Source organism: Phascolarctos cinereus, unplaced genomic scaffold (genome assembly GCF_003287225.1).
Source record: "Phascolarctos cinereus isolate Bilbo 61053 unplaced genomic scaffold, phaCin_HiC Scaffold_7;HRSCAF=346, whole genome shotgun sequence".
Lineage (NCBI taxonomy): Eukaryota > Metazoa > Chordata > Mammalia > Diprotodontia > Phascolarctidae > Phascolarctos > Phascolarctos cinereus.
The window spans coordinates 91,197,616-91,216,882 of NW_027556180.1; the positions used below are offsets into that span (position 1 = coordinate 91,197,616).

The 19,267-nt window shown below is 39.0% G+C and overlaps 1 pseudogene; it reads right to left on the reverse strand.

Moving 5' to 3' along the window:
- Window positions 1-2,943: 2,943 nt before the first annotated feature.
- Window positions 2,944-19,267, reverse strand: part of LOC110195383 (charged multivesicular body protein 1B2-like) — a 29,287-nt pseudogene continuing 12,963 nt past the window's right edge.

The window sequence follows — 19,267 nt, forward strand, 5'->3', positions numbered from 1 at the left end:
CATAGTTCAACAAAAATTTCTCTTAAAAAATGACCAAAGGATTTAGTGAACTGCAACCTCAATACGAATCAACAAGGTAATACGGAAGTCAAAAATGTTAATTTTATCCTAGGCTTATTAAAAGATGCACAGAGTCTAGAATGAAAGTTATAATTTCACTGTACTCTTATTTTCTTTATTTTTATTTTAAAAATATATTTTATTTATTTTGTTATATATTCATTAATTACATGTAAATTTTCTTCAAAGATTTGTTTTTATAATTTTGAGCTCTAAATTCTCTCCCTTCTTCCCATATCTCCCCTACCCATTGAGAAAATAAACAAGATGACACTGATTTTACATGAATTTCGCTGTACTCTTCTTTGGTTCTGATAATATATATTGTATTATGTTCAGGTCTAAGTGCTACATTTTAGGAAGACTGTGTCACTGCGTGAAGGACTCTCATTAGGACAGTCTTTAGGAACCCTTTAGAATTCTAGAGAACCAGGGCCTTCAGCCTACTGCCCTTGTTGGGAAGGGAACTCGTGCAATGGAAAATATTCCTGTGCCTCCTAATTTAGCTCTATCTTCAGTAACAGTTCCTGATAATAGAATGCCACTAAAACTCATCCTTTTTATTAACAGAGCTATAACTTTGGGTGAGGAGAATAGAAAGAGTGGAACAGATAAGACTACGACCATGAGAACATCAAAGCAAAGTAAGTTAAATCAACAAGCATTTATGAAACACTAATGATATGCCAAACACCGCTAGGTGCTCAGGATACAAATAAGAAAAAGAATGGCAGTGTCTGCCCTTAAGTAGCTTACATTCTAGATGGGGAAGACAACACACAAAGAAAGCTCAAAGACAGGGGAGAAGGAGAAGATGTGTACACACTCAGAAGTGGAAAGGAATTCTATAGAAAGTATAGAATATGGTGAATGGCCTGGGCAATTTCTTTAAAATGGTCATTCTTGGAGAAACTGACCAATCAGAGAAAGGAGCCATAGAAGCAGAGTAAACTTCCAGGGTGAGAAGGCTGTTATGTCATGGCAGAAAAAATCAGGAGTGAAGTCTGGAGAAGACTGGGGTATGTCTAGAAAAGTGTGCCCAGCTTGTTAAGAGAACTAGAGACCATGTCATAATAGTACCATTTGAAGGAACTAGGAAGGCTTATTTTATTTTTAATTATAATCTTTTTTTAAGAAAAAAAAACAGCACTGGAATTCTTTTATGGGAAATCTTTTAGCAGGAGGAATTAAAAAAAATAATTGTACTCATTCAATCTCCATTTGTATATTTGATACAATGTATTAGTAACTCAATGGTTCACCACCATTTTCTGAGTACTAAATTAAAACATCATAGCTACATGTAAATTTCACATTTTAATAAACTAAACTAGCCATTCTAAGAGGCTGAATATACACTTGGGCTACAAAATTCAATGACTCAGTTTCCTACCCCTCTTTCAATTTCCAGTTGACTAGATGAATGTTTATGTTCCTTATATGGTCAAATTTAAATTTTCCTGATCCACTCAAGATTCCCAGAGAGTAACATACAAGATTAATGCACTAAGTTTTGAGAATGGCACCAGTGATTTCTTTGTTCTTGAAATTCTTGTTTAAAGTAAAACAACACACAGAGTTTTCCCCAAATGAATCAATAATAGTTCCTGGGAATGTACATGGTAAGAATTCCTTGTAAATTAACATACTTTAAAAACATTGAGTAATAAAAATCTGATAGGAATGGTAAAATCTCTCAACTTTTGCATTTCAACACAAAGAAAAGTGTGGAAATCCATATATGGCTGTGAGTTAACCACCACCAGATCTTGCAAAAGCAAATGAGTCTTAATAAGTCTCAATCTCTCCTGAAAATGAAGTAGTGTGGCGCTTTTTCCCAGGTGATTATGGATGAAGATGAGCATCTCATGAACATTTTAGAGAACACACACAAATTCACACAATAGAAAAGTATGGCATGGAGAGGCTTATAGTAATCTAAGCTTAAAATATGAATACAGACTAAAAGTAGACCAACATGCACACAGCAAAGGGAGAATGATGTGTATTGGTCTAGGTGAGTAAATGTGTGTGTGTGAGTGTATTTGTGTGTGTGTGTGTGTGTGTGTGTGTGTGTGTGAGAGAGAGAGAGAGAGAGAGAGAGAGAGAGAGAGAGAGAGGGAAGGTGGGGGGAGGGAGGGAGATTTCCCTGCCCTATTCCATTCTTATTTTTATTTTTTTTGTTTCAGTTTTTTTTTTGGGGGGGTGGTATCATCTCAAGTCTACAAAGATAAAAAGAACACTGAATTTGAAATATTTTCACTTAATAACTAATAATTCTAAATAAGAGATGCAGTATTTTGGTACTCGAATTTTGACCCAATATTTAATGAAGATTTTTCAAACAGAATGAGTTGAACTCTGTTGTTGTTGTTCTGTCATATCCAACTCTTTGTGACCCCATTTGTGATTTTCTTGGGAAAGATATTGGAGTGGTCTGCCCTTTTCTTCTCCAGTTTATTTTACAGATGAGGAAACTGAAGGAAACAGGGTTAAGTGACTTACCCAGGGTCAACAGCTGGTAGGTATCTGAGGCTGGATTTGAACCCATAAAATGAATCTTCCTGAGTCCAGGCTTAGTACTCTATCCACTGTGCCACCTAGTGTCCCTAAGTTAAACTCTAGTGTTAACCTTAGATACCTGCAAAAGATATCCTTCACATTTCAACCTACTCTGTTACAGAATTAGAAAGTCCAGTAAGAATGCAAGCTCCCTCAAACTTCTTATCATATCTATAAAGAACAGCAAGCCCAAGACATCTTATTCTACTAAGAGTATTTGAACCTTCCATATATACCCATGCACACACACACACACACATACACTCATGTGCACGCACAGGAAGTTTCCCGGGAGTGAACACCAGCATCAAGTTCTTGGTGTTACACTTGATCACAGAGGTGGGCAAGTCTCTGCGATGGTTTATGCTGCTCTGTTGAAGTGACACTTCTGCCAATAGTACCAGTCTGACCCCTTGGGTGCTCCATGTTGAGATCAAGGCCTGCTTCATCTGCCATTTCTTGAAGGAACATACCTACTTGGTTTTGTGGAGTTGTTACAGTTGTAATGCTGTTCATGATGTCTTCCATTTGTTATGTTCAAATGTCTAATGCTTCAAACTGGTGTTCAGATTTGTCCATTAAGGCAGATATCTTCTCAAAGTTTATACTCCTCAGTGTAGCATCCATAGACTTAACTACACCTGCCATTGATTTAGTTACCTTACCCAGCCATTTGAACTGTAGCTGTTTCAGCATTTAACCCAAGCACTTATTCTATTTTTTTAAAAAAATTAAATATTTCCCAATTACATGTAAAAATTTTTAACAATCCTTTTTTAAAATTTTGAGTTCTAAATTCTTGCATTCCCACCACTTCTCCCCCTTCCTTGAGAAGGCAAGCAATTTTATATTGATTATGCATGTGAAGTCATGCAAAATATATTTCCATATTAGCCATGTTCAAAAGAAAAAAGCAAACAAAATAAAACAGTAATGATAAAAATTTTAGAAGTATGCTCCAATCTGCATTCTCTCTCTGGAAGTCATTAACATTTTTCATCATGGGTCTTTGGAATTGTCTTGGATCACTGACTTCATCAGAATAGCTAAGTCTTTCACAGTTAATCATCCTTACTATATTGCTGTTACTTTGTACAATGGTTTCCTAGTTCTGCTCACTTCATCTTGCATCAGTTCGTGTAAGTCTTCCCAGGTTTTTCTTAAACTATCCTGCTCATCATTTCTTATAGCACGATAGTATTCCACTGTAATTATATACTCTATCATATACTATAATGTTCAGCCATTTCCTCAATTGATGGACATTCTGTCTATTTCCAGTTCTTTGTCACCACAAAAAGAACTGCTATAAATATTTTTGTACAGTTAGGTTCTTTTCCTTTCTCTTTGATCTCTTTGGGATACAGACCTAGTAATGGTATTTCCGGATCAAAAAAAATGAACAGTTTTATAGCCCTTTGGGCATAATTCCAAATTACTCTCCAGAATAGTTGGACTAATTTACAACTCTACCATCAGTGCATTAGTGTCCCAATTTTTCCACATCCCCTCCAGTATATGTCATTTTCATTTTCTGTCATGTTAGCCAATCCAGTGGGCTGAACACTAATTCTCAATAAACTAATTGCTTGGTTTTTCTGGTGGTTTGCATTCCCAGAATGTACTCATGGAACTTTTGTGTTGCCCTTCTGAATGGCCCTTTTAATCTTGGTCTATTTAGCTTTTTCTTCTTTATTGCATGGGTGGGGGTATTCCTATTAAGCTTTTCCTTTTCAACATGGTCTGGCTGTTTTTTCTTGGGGTAGTGGGAGGTGGTGGTGGGTCTTTGGAACCCTCTGGGCTGTAAGTTACCGGAGCTCTCTCATTCCTATTGACTGCACTTCTCATTTATTTGGGGAGCTCTGCAGGTTTAGTTTAGAGAAAAGAAGACTTACTGGTAAATGTGATATTAGTCTTCAACTAGTATAGGGTAAAGGAATATTAGACTTTTACTACTTGGCCCCATAGGGGAGAAATAGGAATAGTAGCAATAGTTTGAACAGAGCTAGCCAAAAGTGGAGTGGTCAGACTCAGTAAGTAACCAGACATGTCCAAATAGAGTAGTGGTGTCAAATAGAAATGGATTCCTGCAGTCCCACATTCACTTAGAAAACCACAAATGATGATTATCTTTGTGGCATTTTATTTTTATTTATTTTTCTAAACATTTTCCAATTACATTTTAATTTGGTTTAGGCCACACTCAGCAGTTTTGTGGGCCATGAGTTTGACACTACTGAAGAGGTTGCATGGCCATTGGGTGGTGATGTTGTAGAACAGATTCTTAAGTATGATCTCCACTCAGAAATTTTGTGATTCTGGGAAGCTAAATCTCCCTCCTTGTTACATCCACCATTGATTCTATTTATGTCTTCTATAATTAGAATAATCTATTAGTTATTCCAAGTCATAGTCTTCCAAATATCTAAATATAGGAACTATGTCTACCACCAGATATTCTCTTCTCCGGGCTAAATACGTCTTGCAACCTTCCCTGAGGCTATCTTTTGCAGATCCTTAATCTTCTTGTTTGCCTTCTACTGGTAACATTCCACTATGTTGATAGTTCTCTAAAATATGTGATACAAAGCTGAATACAACACTCTACGTAGAGCCTGAGTAGAGCAGAGTAGAGTTCAATTTTCTCTTCTTTGGAATTTAGTTGCTGAGCTTCTATTAATGAAGTCCAAGGTCAAGTTAGCCTTTTTTTAAAAGCAGCCATATCAAATTATTAGATCATATTGAACTTCTAGTCAACCATAACCCCCTCAGTCATTTTCATGTGACCTTCTGGCAAGTAAGGTCTCCCCCATGGTATAGTTGGGCAATTGATTTTGGTAACCTAACCTAAAGCTAGAACTTCAAATTTATCTCTGTTAAATTTCTTCCTGTAAACTCTGGCCAATCTTTCTGGTCTGTCAAGGTCTTTTATAATCTTCTGTCATCCAGCCTCCTCATTGCTATTTTCTTTCTCATGTTGCCAAAGCAGACTTTTGAGCTGAGGAAGGATCTATTTCCAACTTCAGAGGCGATTTCCTGGGCTGAGTTATATATCTTTGAATAATGAGGTTTTTAATGAAAGCAAGGCTAACACATCATTAACTATGGGGAGCAAATGGTGCTTCTATAATAGCTATTTTTGGGGGGCTTAATGGAAAACTACAGAATATTGAAAATGTTTTCTTATTATGACTTAATTTATCAAACCCCATCATTCATGGTACATTTTAAATGAGGTGAAATCGTCTTTAAAGATGCTACAGAGATCATTATCTAAGCACTTGGAAGCCAAATAATGTGTGGGAGTGGAAGAAAAAGGGCACATGAGGGGAAAAGAATTACCAGGCTAGCTGTGAAACTGGGAGACAGCAACACACATCAGCTTAGCTCATTGCCGACAATCCACAGGGGGACATAATGTGAAAGTTAAAATGGGATTGAGATAGGTGCGTTGACAGTTCTGCATCCGCAACACACATCTATCCCAAGGCACCATCTGTTACATCTTTAGGCTTTTTGTGACTATCAGCAATCGAGGTAATTAAGCAAATGAGCAGCTAAAATTGAAGTTCCCAGGAAGGAAGAAAAGTTAACAAAGACATTGCTGTGGGGCTGAGGAGTAGTTATAGAGACAGGACCCCTAGGTCTGTTTCTACTTCTGAAATTGAATAGGAGGTGGATCAGGAGAACAGAAGAAAAAAGCAGCCAGCCTATGCCAAATAGCAACTTGATCGTGGTTTATTTTTTTGAGGAGATATTGACTATATTGAGAAAATATGGCTTTCATTTTTCCTATGGGAAATTACAATCTGCAGGACAGTCAGATTAACCCTAAGAGAAAAGGTGGGCAAATCATTAGTACATTTGGAGGTCATATAGTATAGTAGAAAGAGCAAGGCCTCTGGGGTCAGAGTACTTGGGTTCAAATCCCAAATCTGCCACTTATTCCTGTGTAATCTTGGTCAGGTCACTCAGTCTCAGCTTCCTTATCTCTAAAATGAAGGTGAGAAGAGCCTTGGCATAAGTTCCAGTTGTCTTTGACTGTGGCGCTGGTGGCTAGAGAGCTGTCCATGGTGCTCACTGTTGCAACTGCAGGCTTATCCCATGCAGGCCAGGGCTCAAGCCCAAACTGAAGGATAGAGCCTAGTGGCAGAGTTTTTATGGTCCAGTCAGCCAGAAATTATCTGAGTTTTGGCCATGTTCAGGTTCTTTGTCATCAGACCAAGGTCCATCCTGAATGAGGCAGATCCCTTCAGAAAGCCAGGGACCCCAGCCCACTTTCCATGTTGGGGACATATCCATGCCATGGAAAACATCTCTATACCTCCAATTTTAGCCATGTCTTCAGCAACAGTTCCTGAAAGCAGGATGTCATTGACATTTGTTGCCTTCATTAACAGTAGTGGGAGAGGGTGAAGTGGGGAATAAGGGTGGCCTAGAAGGTATGGTGGATAGATTGCTGGGCCTGAAGTCAGGAAGATTTCTCTTCTTGAGTTCAAATCTGGCCTCAAACACTTACTAGTTATATGACCTTGGGCAAGTCACTTCACCCCTTCTGCCTCAGTTTTCTCATCTGTAAAATGAACTGGAAAAGGAAATGGCAAACCACTCCAGTATCTTTGCCAAGAAAACCCCAAATGAGGCCAAGAAGAGTTGCAGACCGAAAAATGACTGAACAACAAGAAAAGATGACTACTAAAAGAGTTCTTTTATCACTGACAGATTGATATATATATATCCCAGTGAGGCAGGTAGTACAGTTATAATTATCCTATTTCACAAAAAAAAAAAGTTGAGACTTGGAGCATGTAAATGACTTCTCTAAGGTGTGTATATATAGTTAAAAGATGTCAGAACCAGGACTTTAATCCAGGTCTTTTAAATCGAGTACAGTAATTTTATTAACTCCCTGACACTGCCTTTGTATTATGTATCTTGGTGTGAGATGCATACGTATATTTTCTGGATATATATGTGTGTATGATAATAGGATTCAGAGCTAGAAAACCTCTTTCATTTTACCAGATGAGAACAAGATTCCTGAAGTAATTTCTTTAAGGTCACACAGATAGGAAGGAGTAGAGACGCTATTTGAACTCAACTATTTCAACTCCAAATCTAGCCCTCTTTTCCATTATAGCACACTACTGAAGAAAGGCAGGGTGCTTTAGAGATCATTATTCCAGCTTTTTGGACTCTTTCTGCTTTTTCCTGTGTCTTTCAGAGGTCTGAATACATCATTCTCCAGAAACAGATGGATTTTATTCTTTGTAAGCAAGTGAATGGTAAGGTAGCTCCTAATTATATATACATGTTCAAAAGAGCATGTATACTATTTAAGAATGGATAACATCAAAGCTGCCCCAAATTCATGAGGTCTCAAAATAGTGCAATTAGTTTCAGACCCCTGAATAGACTTCCAGGCACAATAATAACCTTGACAATGCTTTCACAGTGGTTCAGCTAATAGATGTCAAGATATTTGGGCTTGGTTCCTTATTGATTATGTAGAAAAAGGTGAACAGCTGAGAATATGCATTAAGATGTAATTTAGTCAGAGGAACGCTCCTTGGTGGGAGGATTTCAGTTTCAAGGAGGAAGGTATGCTTGGAGATAAGCCCAAGTCCAGGATGGTTAAGACTTAGGTCCTTAATTCTTGAAGGTCTTTCTTGCTGTGGATGACCAAAATAATAAAAGTTTCATGATGCTAGGTATCATGTTGTTTCAAACAGTGGATCAAGAATTTCAGGTCCCAAACAAAGACTGAATTATCTAAGGTTACTATTATGGCTTTGTTATGACCAGGATAATGTTCTGTATTGGAATTATATGGCCTGGTGATACAGGCTAGTGAGACTAAGCCCCTTTCTATGGAGGGAAGAGGGTGAACTGGAGAACATGACCCCTGATTCCAAAAGAATCCTAGTGATCCTGGTGGTTAGTTTTATCTGACCTACTCTAGGGGCAGCTAGGTGGTACAGTGGATAAAGTGCCAGACCTGGAGTGAGGAAGACTTATCTTTATGAGTTCAAATCTGTCCTCAAATACTTACTAGGCAAACCCTGTTTGCTTCAGTTTCCTCATCTGTAAAAGGGGCTGGAGAAGGAAAGACCAAACCACTCCAGTATCTTTGCCAAAAGAACCCCAAGTAGGGTCACAAAGTGTTGGACATGACTGAAAAATGACTGAACAACTGACCTAGTCTAGATGTGTGTATTAACAGGCTCTTAGCTTTCTTTGTTTATCTCTGTATATACCCATACATCTGTGCACTAGCCAGTGACTGAGCAAGTTCTAGATAGAATTGGCTTCCTGGCAGTAGTCACATGTGAAGTCATTTCCCTAAGCCAGAGAAAGACCCAGTAGGTCATAGCAAATTGGTGCATGCATGCCTTCTTGTATCTTTATTTTTTTTTAGGCAATTGGGGTTAAGTGACTTGCCCAGGGTCACACAGCTAGTAAGTGTCAAGTGTTTGGTCTGAGTCTGGATTTGAACTCAGGTCCTCCTGACTTCAGGGCTGGTGCTCTATGCACTGCACCACCTAGCTGCCTCTTTGTATCATTGTTTTATGAATATGTCTACATGGTTTTTATATTATTCAATATACCTTGTATATTGTATCAACTGAGTGAAAGACAGTTCCTTGAAATCCGAAATCTAACATACTTAGGATCAAATCTTGATTTTTCTACTTATTGACTATATGATCTTTGTCAACTAACTTCATCTCCCTGGGCTTCAATTTGCTTGTCTGTAAAATGAGGGGATTAGGCTAGATGATCTCTAATGGTCTTCAAAGCTATAAATCCTATAATTCTATGTTGGTCCATCGGTCTTTTGGTCTGTTGCAGACATCTGTTGTTACAAAGATTACTGGATTATACCATCCAAAAGAAGCCCTGATAAATGCATATTCTTACTGTTCTCTAAGTACTTTTGGTTTTTCAAACCCTTCAGAACCTGACTCCCTCCTACCTTTCTGGTCTTGTACCTTACTCTTCCCTACATACTCTGCCATCTAGTGACAGTGACCTCCTTGCTCTTCCTTATACAAGAAAATCCTTTTGATGACTGCATTTTCATGGGCTGTCCCCCATGACTAGAATTCTCTTCTTCATCTCCACCTCCTGGCTTCTTTAGGGTGCCAGTAAAATCCCACCTTCTATAGGAAGCTTTTCCTGACTCCCTCTTAATGGTAATGCCTTCCTTCTAACTTCTAATATACATGTGCTTGTGTGTGTTTGTGTGTGTGTGTATGTGTGTATAAATGTTGCTTGTACATATTTGTTTGCTTGTTGTCTCTCCCATTAGACTGTGATCTTGAGAGTAGGGATGTTTTTTAGTATCCTCAGAGCCTAGTAGAGTGTCCACATGGTGGGCACTTAATGACTGTTTCTTGACTCACTGACTTACTCAAAACAATGGGTCAATAGGAAATATAGGAATAGTAAAACACTGATTAGCACTTACTATTGGTCAGGGACTGTGCTAGATATTGGGAATTCAAATATAAAAGTGAGATAATCTCTCCTTCACAGAGCTTACATTTGAATAGGAGGATACAAGATATTCACAGATAAATAAATTCAGGACAGATACAAAATTATCCATGATGATGGAGGGATATATGATCAGCTGGAGAAATTAGGAAAGACAGTCCTCTTAAAAGAGGTGACATTTGAACAGCACCTTAGGGGGAATTAGAGGCTCCAAGAGGCAAAGGGAAAGAAGGCAAGCCTTTTAGGGAGTAATGGAGAGTGTTTAGAGTGTGGAGAAGAAGTCTAGAACAGTTATCAAACTCACAGACCACAAGCAATCCTGAATGTGGCAGGAACCAGATTAAAATTTAATTGGGAAATGTTTAACAAAATAAATAAAAATATAGTACAACACATATAATGCTAATTTGTGGTTTTTGTCAATGTGTAGCCTTCAGGGATCCTTTTTATTTGAGTTTGACACCACTGGTCTAGATCTTACCTTTATTGGCTATGTGACCCTAAGCTTAGCTCCAATACGTCATACACAGCTCCCTCAGACTTATCTATTCACTCATACATGGGCTACCATGCTCTTTGGCAGAGGGAACTGTCCACACTGGGGAAATTGCAGATAACAATAAAATCGGAGGGGGGGGAAGAACAAAGTAAAAAGTGCATGGCAGAGAACAAAAGAAAACTTATAAGGAAGCAAAGAAAAGATGGGAAGCTCTGAACACAATGTATATTATTTATTGTATAGGCTTTTTTGAAATGTATTGCTGTATATTTTGAATCCTCTCTTACACTCTGCTGTGCACATGGCAATGCCCTTTTTTCTTTACTTATTTTCTATTTAAGTTTTAGTATTTAAGTTTAGAATGTTTCTTTTTCTTTTCTTATTGTGTATTTAAGTTCAAAATAAATTAGTAATAAAATCAGCTAGCATCTATATAGGAGGCAGCTAGGTGACTCAGCAGAGAGAGCTGGGCCTTGAGTCAGGAAGACCTGAATTGAAATACAGCCTCAGACACTTACTGGCTCTGTGACCCTGGTCAAGTCACTTAACCCCTATTTGCTTTTATCCATTGCAGAAGGAAATGGCAAACCACTCTAGTATCTTTGCCAAGAAAACCCCATGGACAGCATTGTTGTGCTATGGCCCATGGGGTCATGAAGACTCAACAACAAAGCATTTATAGATAACTTTAAGGTTTGCGGAGAGCTTTATATATGTTATCTCCTTTGATCCTCACAAAAATCCTACAAGATAGGGTACTAGCATTACCTCATTTTATAGATGAGGAAACTGAGGTTGAGAGAGATTAAGTGGCTTTTTCCAGGGTCAGTCATACAGATAGTAAGTACATATAAGCAGGATTTGAACTCAGGTCTTCCTGACTACAAGTCGGGCACTCGGTATACTATACCACTTACCCGCTGAATCACATGTATATTTTGAGAAAAGTGGCCTTAAGAACAAACTCACCTCTGAAGCACTAGAGCTACAGGGACCTTAGAAATCATGCAGTCCATCTCCCTCATTTTATGGGTGAAGATATTGAGGTCTAAAAATAAAGAGACTTGTTCAAGGACATATAGATCACAAGTAGCAGAGAACAGAGCCTGGTCACCGGGTCTCCATACTGCCATCCATCACTCCTTTCCCTACAATCCATTGTGCTTCTATGTCTACCTGGTCCCTGGAGGGAAACACATTTTCAGGAGGAACTTCGCCCTCTCCATTTCCTTAGCTCTGAATAGTGATGCTTAGCGTCCCACTCCTGGCACTGACAAGTTACCCTTCTACATCCAACTTGCGAAGTCATCTTTCCTCTGGTTATTCTGACAGCAACGTGAATGTTGTTGTCAGGCAGGCACAGCCAATGTAACTGATTCAGGGTGACCCGGACTCTGTTCTGCTGTGTGCTTCAATAAAATTGCCTTGCCAGTCTTGCTTTGATTTCAGAATTTGTATTGTAGGTAATGATGATATATGAACTCAAGGTGCACATTTGATTCCCAGTGATAAGAATGGTCCTAGCAACTAAGGCGGGGGGGGGGGAGAAATCATTTTGATCTATAGGGCAGACAGACTCTCTGTGATATGGATGTCATTGATGGGAGATACAGATGAACACCAAGATGTCATTTTTACAGTCACATTTGGCCCACATTGACTAAAGAAGGAAGGGCTGTAATGGGAGCCAGAGAGGAAGGAGATGGGAGGTGTGGGTAGGAGGAGGTTTGAGTTAGAGGTTTGAAAAGGGAAAACTATTGAGGAAAGTAAATATGGAGTCAGGTGAATTCTATTCACAACTCCAGCTTTGTTATACTAGCAGCCAGGTGTTACACGGAGGAAATGCTAGGAACAAACAGATGACAGTTATCCTTACTCCAAGGTAATCTTAAAAAGAAAAAGACATACTGAGAAATTGTGGACAAAGGAGTATGAAATCCTGGAGAGAGGGTGATGACCTGATCCCAGTGGAGATGGTTATGAGCCACCATAAACTGGCTGCTGGACACTAAAATCCCCCAGAGCCTATCTGTAGGACTGATTCTGTTTAGTTTGCTTCTTCCTCCCTGATCTGATATTGCCAAGTGAGATTCTTTTCCCTCTTTAAAGTATTGTCCAGTAGGGGAATAGTAGAGTAAAATGGAAAAGACTCCAGCTTGGGAGTCAGAGGACCTGGGTTCATCACTACCTATGTGACTGTGCAGGCCATTAAATTTTTCTGGGCCTCAGTCCTTTCACCTATCAAGTGATGAGGCACGGACTGGACGTTCTCTAAGGCCCTCTTTATCCCTCTGTCTATGATCCGATGCATTGTCCAAAAAAAAAAAAAGGCTCACTGCAGGCAGGAACTGTTGAGGGAGCTTCCTAGAAGCCATTTTGCTGGAAGGTTAAGCAGTTCCTGTATATAGTTTGGTAAACGACTACTGGAAGAGGCAATGCAGTCATTCATTTATTAATCCCCTATTGCCACAGAGCATCCCTTATCTCACAATGCTCAGGGCATTCTGCAGCATTTTCACAGCCTTACTGGGAGGTTGGCAGGTGTTCACACAGGAGGAAATTGAGAACAGAGAATCTCAGAATCTTAAAACTGAAAGGGATTTGAAGGATCGCTTTAGTTCAGCTTCCCGACTTCTATGATATCCCTGGTTACTTTCATCTACCCTTCATGGGAACAGCTCCCTTAATGTAAGTCACTCATTATCTTGGGACGTAACATTCCATTTTCACTAAATGTCATAAAGGTCTTCCTTATAGGGAACCCAAATCTGCCTCCCTCTAACTTCCAATAATGTGGCCTTATTTACTAGCCATCCTCAGACTCCTCATCACCCTCCTTTTAGATTAGAACCTTGGACACAGACCCTGGGACAACCAGCCTTGGCTCTGATACGTGATCTTTTTACACTTTATCTTGGCCAGGACCAGGTCAACATATTGCTTCCCAGCCATTTTTGGCTCTGCATACCTTCTCTCTCCTCTTTTGTTCTTGTCTTCTCCTGTTAGAATATAAGATACTTGAAAGCAAGAACTGTCTTATTTTGTGTATTTCTATCCCCAACATTTAGTACAGTGCCTGGTATATAGGAAGCACTGAATGTTTTTTTTTTAATTCATTCTTTTATAGAACAGAACTTAGGCTATCTAAAGACAGTTGTCATGTTCTTACCTCAGGCTACTAAACCTTTGAGTTTAATTCCTTTGAGCCTTATATAATGATTGTAAGTCCCTTCATCATCCCCGTCAATTTAATCAACAAGCATTTATCAAATGTGCCCTATATGCCAAGTGCTGTGCTAGCTGCTATGTATAGAAAGACAAAAATAGAACAATTCCTGCCCTCAAGGAACTTATATTCTATTGGAGGAAACAACATATAGACTGGGAGATTCTAGAAAACAGGGGATATCTTTTGTCTTTCTTTGTATCCCCAGTGCTTAGCACAGTGCCTGGCTCATAGTATGCACTTAATAAATGCTAGTTGGCTGGCAAGTACATATATACATTCAAAATATATGGAAAATTGGGGTAGCTAGGTGACATGGTGTATAGAGCATTGAGCTTGGAAGACTCATCTTCATGAGTTCAAATCCAGCTTTAGACACTTACTAGTTCTGGGACCCTGGAAAAGTCATTTAACCCTGTTTGCCTCAGTTCCTCATATGTAAAATGAGCTGGAGGAAGAAATGGCAAAACACTTCAGTATCTTTCCCTCCCCCCCAAAACAAACAACCAGACAAACAAACAAACAAAAACAAATGGGATCACAAAGACTCGGACATACCTGAAATAACTTAACAACAACAGCAATATGGAAAACAAATACAAGGCAGTTTTGGGGGCAGCCAGAAGCAGTTAGAGATATAGGAGCATGTCTACTCTAGGAAGTGGCATTTGAGCAGAAATTTGAAGAAAACTAGAGAATCAGTGTTAAAGTACACAAGGAGGAAATACACTCTAGACATGGGCAAACAGAACCCAGTCAACACACTACCTCCCAGACATTTACAAACCACAACAACACTCTAGCTATCCTCCTCATTCCCTCTCATCATAACTCATACTCGGCGCATGAGACCCTGGGCTCAGATAATTGGAGTTTTCATTTTGTCTTGCTCAGAACCAAGCCGCTGTACTGCTTCCCAGACATGTACAAAACATGCTACCACCATCTTCCTCATCTCCCTCCTCCCTATATGTTGTCTTCCATTATTAGAATATAAGCTCCATGATGCCGGGAATGTTGTGCTTGCTTATATTTGTATCCCCAGTGCTTATCACAATTACTAGATACACTGTGCTTTTTCATCCATCCATCCATCCATCAATCCATCCATTCATTCATTCATTAATTCATTTGTTCATTCACTCATTCATTCCTTTATTCAATCTGTGCAAAGGTATAGAGGTGAGACATTCACTGTTATTTATAAAGAATAGTAAGAAGTCTGTTGCTCTACCCTGGCTTCAACTTATAATGTGGTGTCCAGAATGAAATACAATATTCTGGGTGTTCTAACCATGTGTTCTAACATGTGGTTCTAACCATGCTAGAATACAATGGGACTATTCCTTGATGTGTTCTAACCATGCTAGAACATAATGGGACTATTCCTTCTTTTATTTTTCCATTATATTCCCATTAATGCATACACGATCACATCGGCTTTTGGGAGAAGCCACACCAAACTAACTCATTTTCTGTTTGTAGTCAATGAATATCATTGCTTCCCCCCCCTCATGTAATCCACTGTTTAGTTGTGTTTTTTTCCCAATCCTGAAATTGTGTAGTACCTTTGAATCTAAAAGCAGAAATTTATATTTATTTCTAGGAAATGCCTTTGCATTTGTTTTCATCTATTGAGACATTTCAGGATCCTGCTTCTGTTATCCACTAAATTAACTCTCCTCATCACATCTGCAATGACAATCTGCAAATTTGGTAAGTATGCCATCCAAGTATACAGTCAAGTCATTGAGAGCAAAAGAATTTTTAATAGGATAAGCTCAAGGATAGATTTCATCCATTGATGAAAATTCTTTGCAACTACATCTAGACATGGCACATTTCTCCATCAAGGATTTTGTCAAGAGCATTTCTCACATATATTGTTTATACAGCACTCCTCTGAACCTCCCAACTAACTAGTAAACTTGCTAAAAAAATAAAGAATGTGGTTTGATGGGCATGGCATTCCTAGGGAACCTATACTGGTTCCTAATGATTATGCTTTTCATTCCTAAGCACTCACAAACCATCTATTTTATTATTCTATAATTTTGGCAGAGATAAACATAAAAGTCATCATCTATAATTAACAAAAATCCACCTTCTTACCACTTGTGAAATCTGGGGAAAATGTTTACCCATTGTTTCTCTTTGGTACTTCCATTGTCCTTGATTTCTTAGAGATTTTGAAAGTCTTCCAACCATCATTCTGAAATTTTGCCCAATTCTATAGGGGAATTCAAGTAGGGTAAGAAATGCGAATTCATTTAATAACAATAGAGGATAGGTGGTGCAGTGGATAGAGTGCTGGGCCTGGAGTTAGAAAAAGTCATCTTCATGAGTTCAAGTCCCGCCTCAGACACTTACTATCTGTGTGACCCTGGACAAGTTGCTTAACACTGTTTGTCTCAGTTTCCTCATCTGTAAAATGAGCTGGAGAAGGAAATGACAAACCATTCCAGTATGTTTGCCAAGAAAACCCCAAATGAGGCCAAGAAGAGTCAGACACGAGTGAAAAATAATCAGAAAATTAACAATAGTAACTCACATTTGAATAGTAAGCCCTTAACATTGGCAGTAGTATGTCTAAAAAAATTCTGGAAATTTTAGCCGAATTCAAACTTAGTATGATTCAACAGTGCTGCCTCCCAAAAATTTATCAATTTTGGGCTAACTTGAAATGCACAGCTTCTGGGAACATGCAGGTAATGATGTTGCTGTACTCTCTTCTAGTTAGACCTCATCTGGAGTATTGTGTTCAGTTCTGTGTGCTACAGTTTGGGAAGGATATAGATTAACTGGAGAATGTCTTCAGGAAGGCAACTGGAATGTTGCGAGGCTTTGAGATCATGTCATCCGAGCATCAGTTGAAAGAACTAGGAATGTGTAGCCAATGAAGCAAAATCTCCCAGGGACTAGAGAGCTGTCTTGAATAGCTATAGGGATTTCATGAGGAAGAGGTGTTAGAGTCGTCCTTTTTGGCTTCAAGAGAAAGAATCAGGAGAAAGAGGCAGTGGTTGCAAAGAGCTGAATTTGGGTTTTATATCAGGGGAAATATCATGACAATTTGACTTGGCTAGAGAGGAACAGTCTGTGTAAAGAGATAGTGAGTTCCCCCTGATTTCAGGGCTTTAAGAGGAGCCTGCCATTTGTTGGGTTTGCAGAAAGGAAAAGTATTTTGGTGGGGTGGGGGGCATGACATGGTTTAGATTAGATTAGTGCTTCTTAAACTGTGGCAAAAACAACTTAAACTGTGGCAAAAATTTGGCGACAGTAGATTTTCAAACACACAATGACCAAAAATTAATTAAAAATCTAATGTGTAATGAATCCAAGGTGTTTCTGGCAGCGCTTGTCCATTTTGCATCGTAACTTCACCGCAGCCTTGGTTCTGAACACAAAGCATGTGCACTTTGCGCTGTGCTTGCTTTCAGGCCATGCAATGCCAACGCATGCTGCCAAAATGCAAAAAGGGGTCACAAGCGGAGAAAGTTTAAGAAGTCCTGGACTAGATGACCACTGAGAGCCCTTCTAACACTAAAATTTTGTGACTTACAAATACAAATGTCTAAGAACATGAAAGTAGTTTTACCTATCTTTCAACAGGGTTACTAGGACCATCTATCAATAAATATATGTATTAACAAAAAGATCCTTCTCTGAAATATAATCTATAGCAGTTACATACTTACTCATGTATAGAGTGTTCAATGAGTTCCAGAAAGCTCTACAGGAAAATTTCTAAGGTATGTGGGTGGTTCAGGGAGAACTAGAATCTCTAATGCGAAGACTTCCTGAAACCTTTTCAGGGTTGCTCCTCCATCTTTGTTGTCCACCTGCCACCCAACTCTCCAAGAAGCTATAGCATGTTCAGTGGCCGTACCCTAGTTAAACCATCTCAGCAGATGAGCTAAATGAGGATGAGTATAACTGACCAGCCTCAAACCTATTGGTGAGTTAGGGGAATGTCTCCCCCAAGCATGGGAAGACTTCCCCTGGCAGAATGGGCAGATGAAAATAATTTGTTCCAACAACCAGTAAGGTGGCTAGAGCAGATAATATGGATTCTTAGAGCTTGGCATCAAAGATGGCAAGGTCATCCACTGCATCCTGGACTAGTCATCTTGATTTTCATCTTGCCACTGGATTTCAATGACTTTGGAAGAGAGAGTAAGGCTGATGACACTGTACAACTCTGCCTCACTTAAATCCAATTCACGCACAAGCTAAGACATTATCCTGTGACATCACTGGTCCTCTTTGCAAAGGAAGGATGGGCAATTACAAAAAGGTGTCTGATCACTAGGCAGAGTTTCTAAGAGTGGGAGATCACTGCTATTCCTTCCCCCCTTGGAAAAAGACAGTAGATTCAATTAAGCACCTACTAAATTGAAGGCCCTTTGTAGAGCAAACTTCCTAGAACCTTCAGGGATCTGAAATTGCACTAGTGAAGGTACTCCTTCCAGATCTATCACATAATGCATGAGTTCTGAGAAATTATATAGCAGAAAATAATCATCAACTTGGTCTTCCAAACTGAGTAAGACAGTTCCTCAGATGACAGATAATTCTGTCTGTTACAAAGACCATATGAAACTATTCTGAGGCTACAAAAATTAATACATACATATATACATACATACATACATATATACATACATACATACATATATATATATATATATATATATATATATATATTCTAATTACCCCAAAAGAGTATATGATCTTCTTGGGGGAAAGTAAGACAAATTGGGGCAGCTAGGTGGTGCAGTGGATAGAGCACCGGCCCTGAAGTCAGGAGGACCTGAGTTCAAATCCAGCCTCAGACCAAACACTTAATACTCACTAGCTGTGTGACCCTGGGCAAGTCACTTAACCCTAATAGCCTAAAAAAAAATAAGACAAGTATAAAAATAATAATAGCTAACATTTATAAAGCACCTACTGTATGCCAAGCGTGGGTCTATGTGCTTTATTAAATTTATCTCATTTGATCCTCAGAACACCTTAGGAGGTATTACTATCCCCAGATGAAGAAATGAAGACAAACAAAGGCTAAGTGACTTGTCCAGTAGGTGTCTGAGGCTGGATTTGAACTCAGATCTTGACTCCAGACCCAGAGTTCTGTGCACCCTGTAGCTGTTGCATGAGTGTGATAAAAGGTAGACTGGTATAGTAGAAAGATTATAGAGTTTTGGAGTAAGAGAAGCTGACTTAAAATTATGGCTTTCCTATTTATTGCCTGTGAGACTTTGGGTTAGAACTTGAAATAGAGTGACTTTTTCCAGGGTCACACAGCTACTAAGTGTCTGAGGCCATATTCAAACTCAGATCTTCTTAACTGCAGACCCAGCACTCTATCCACCTCACCAGTAGCTGCCTTCAGGTCTGCAGACCAAGTCTTAAGCCAACCA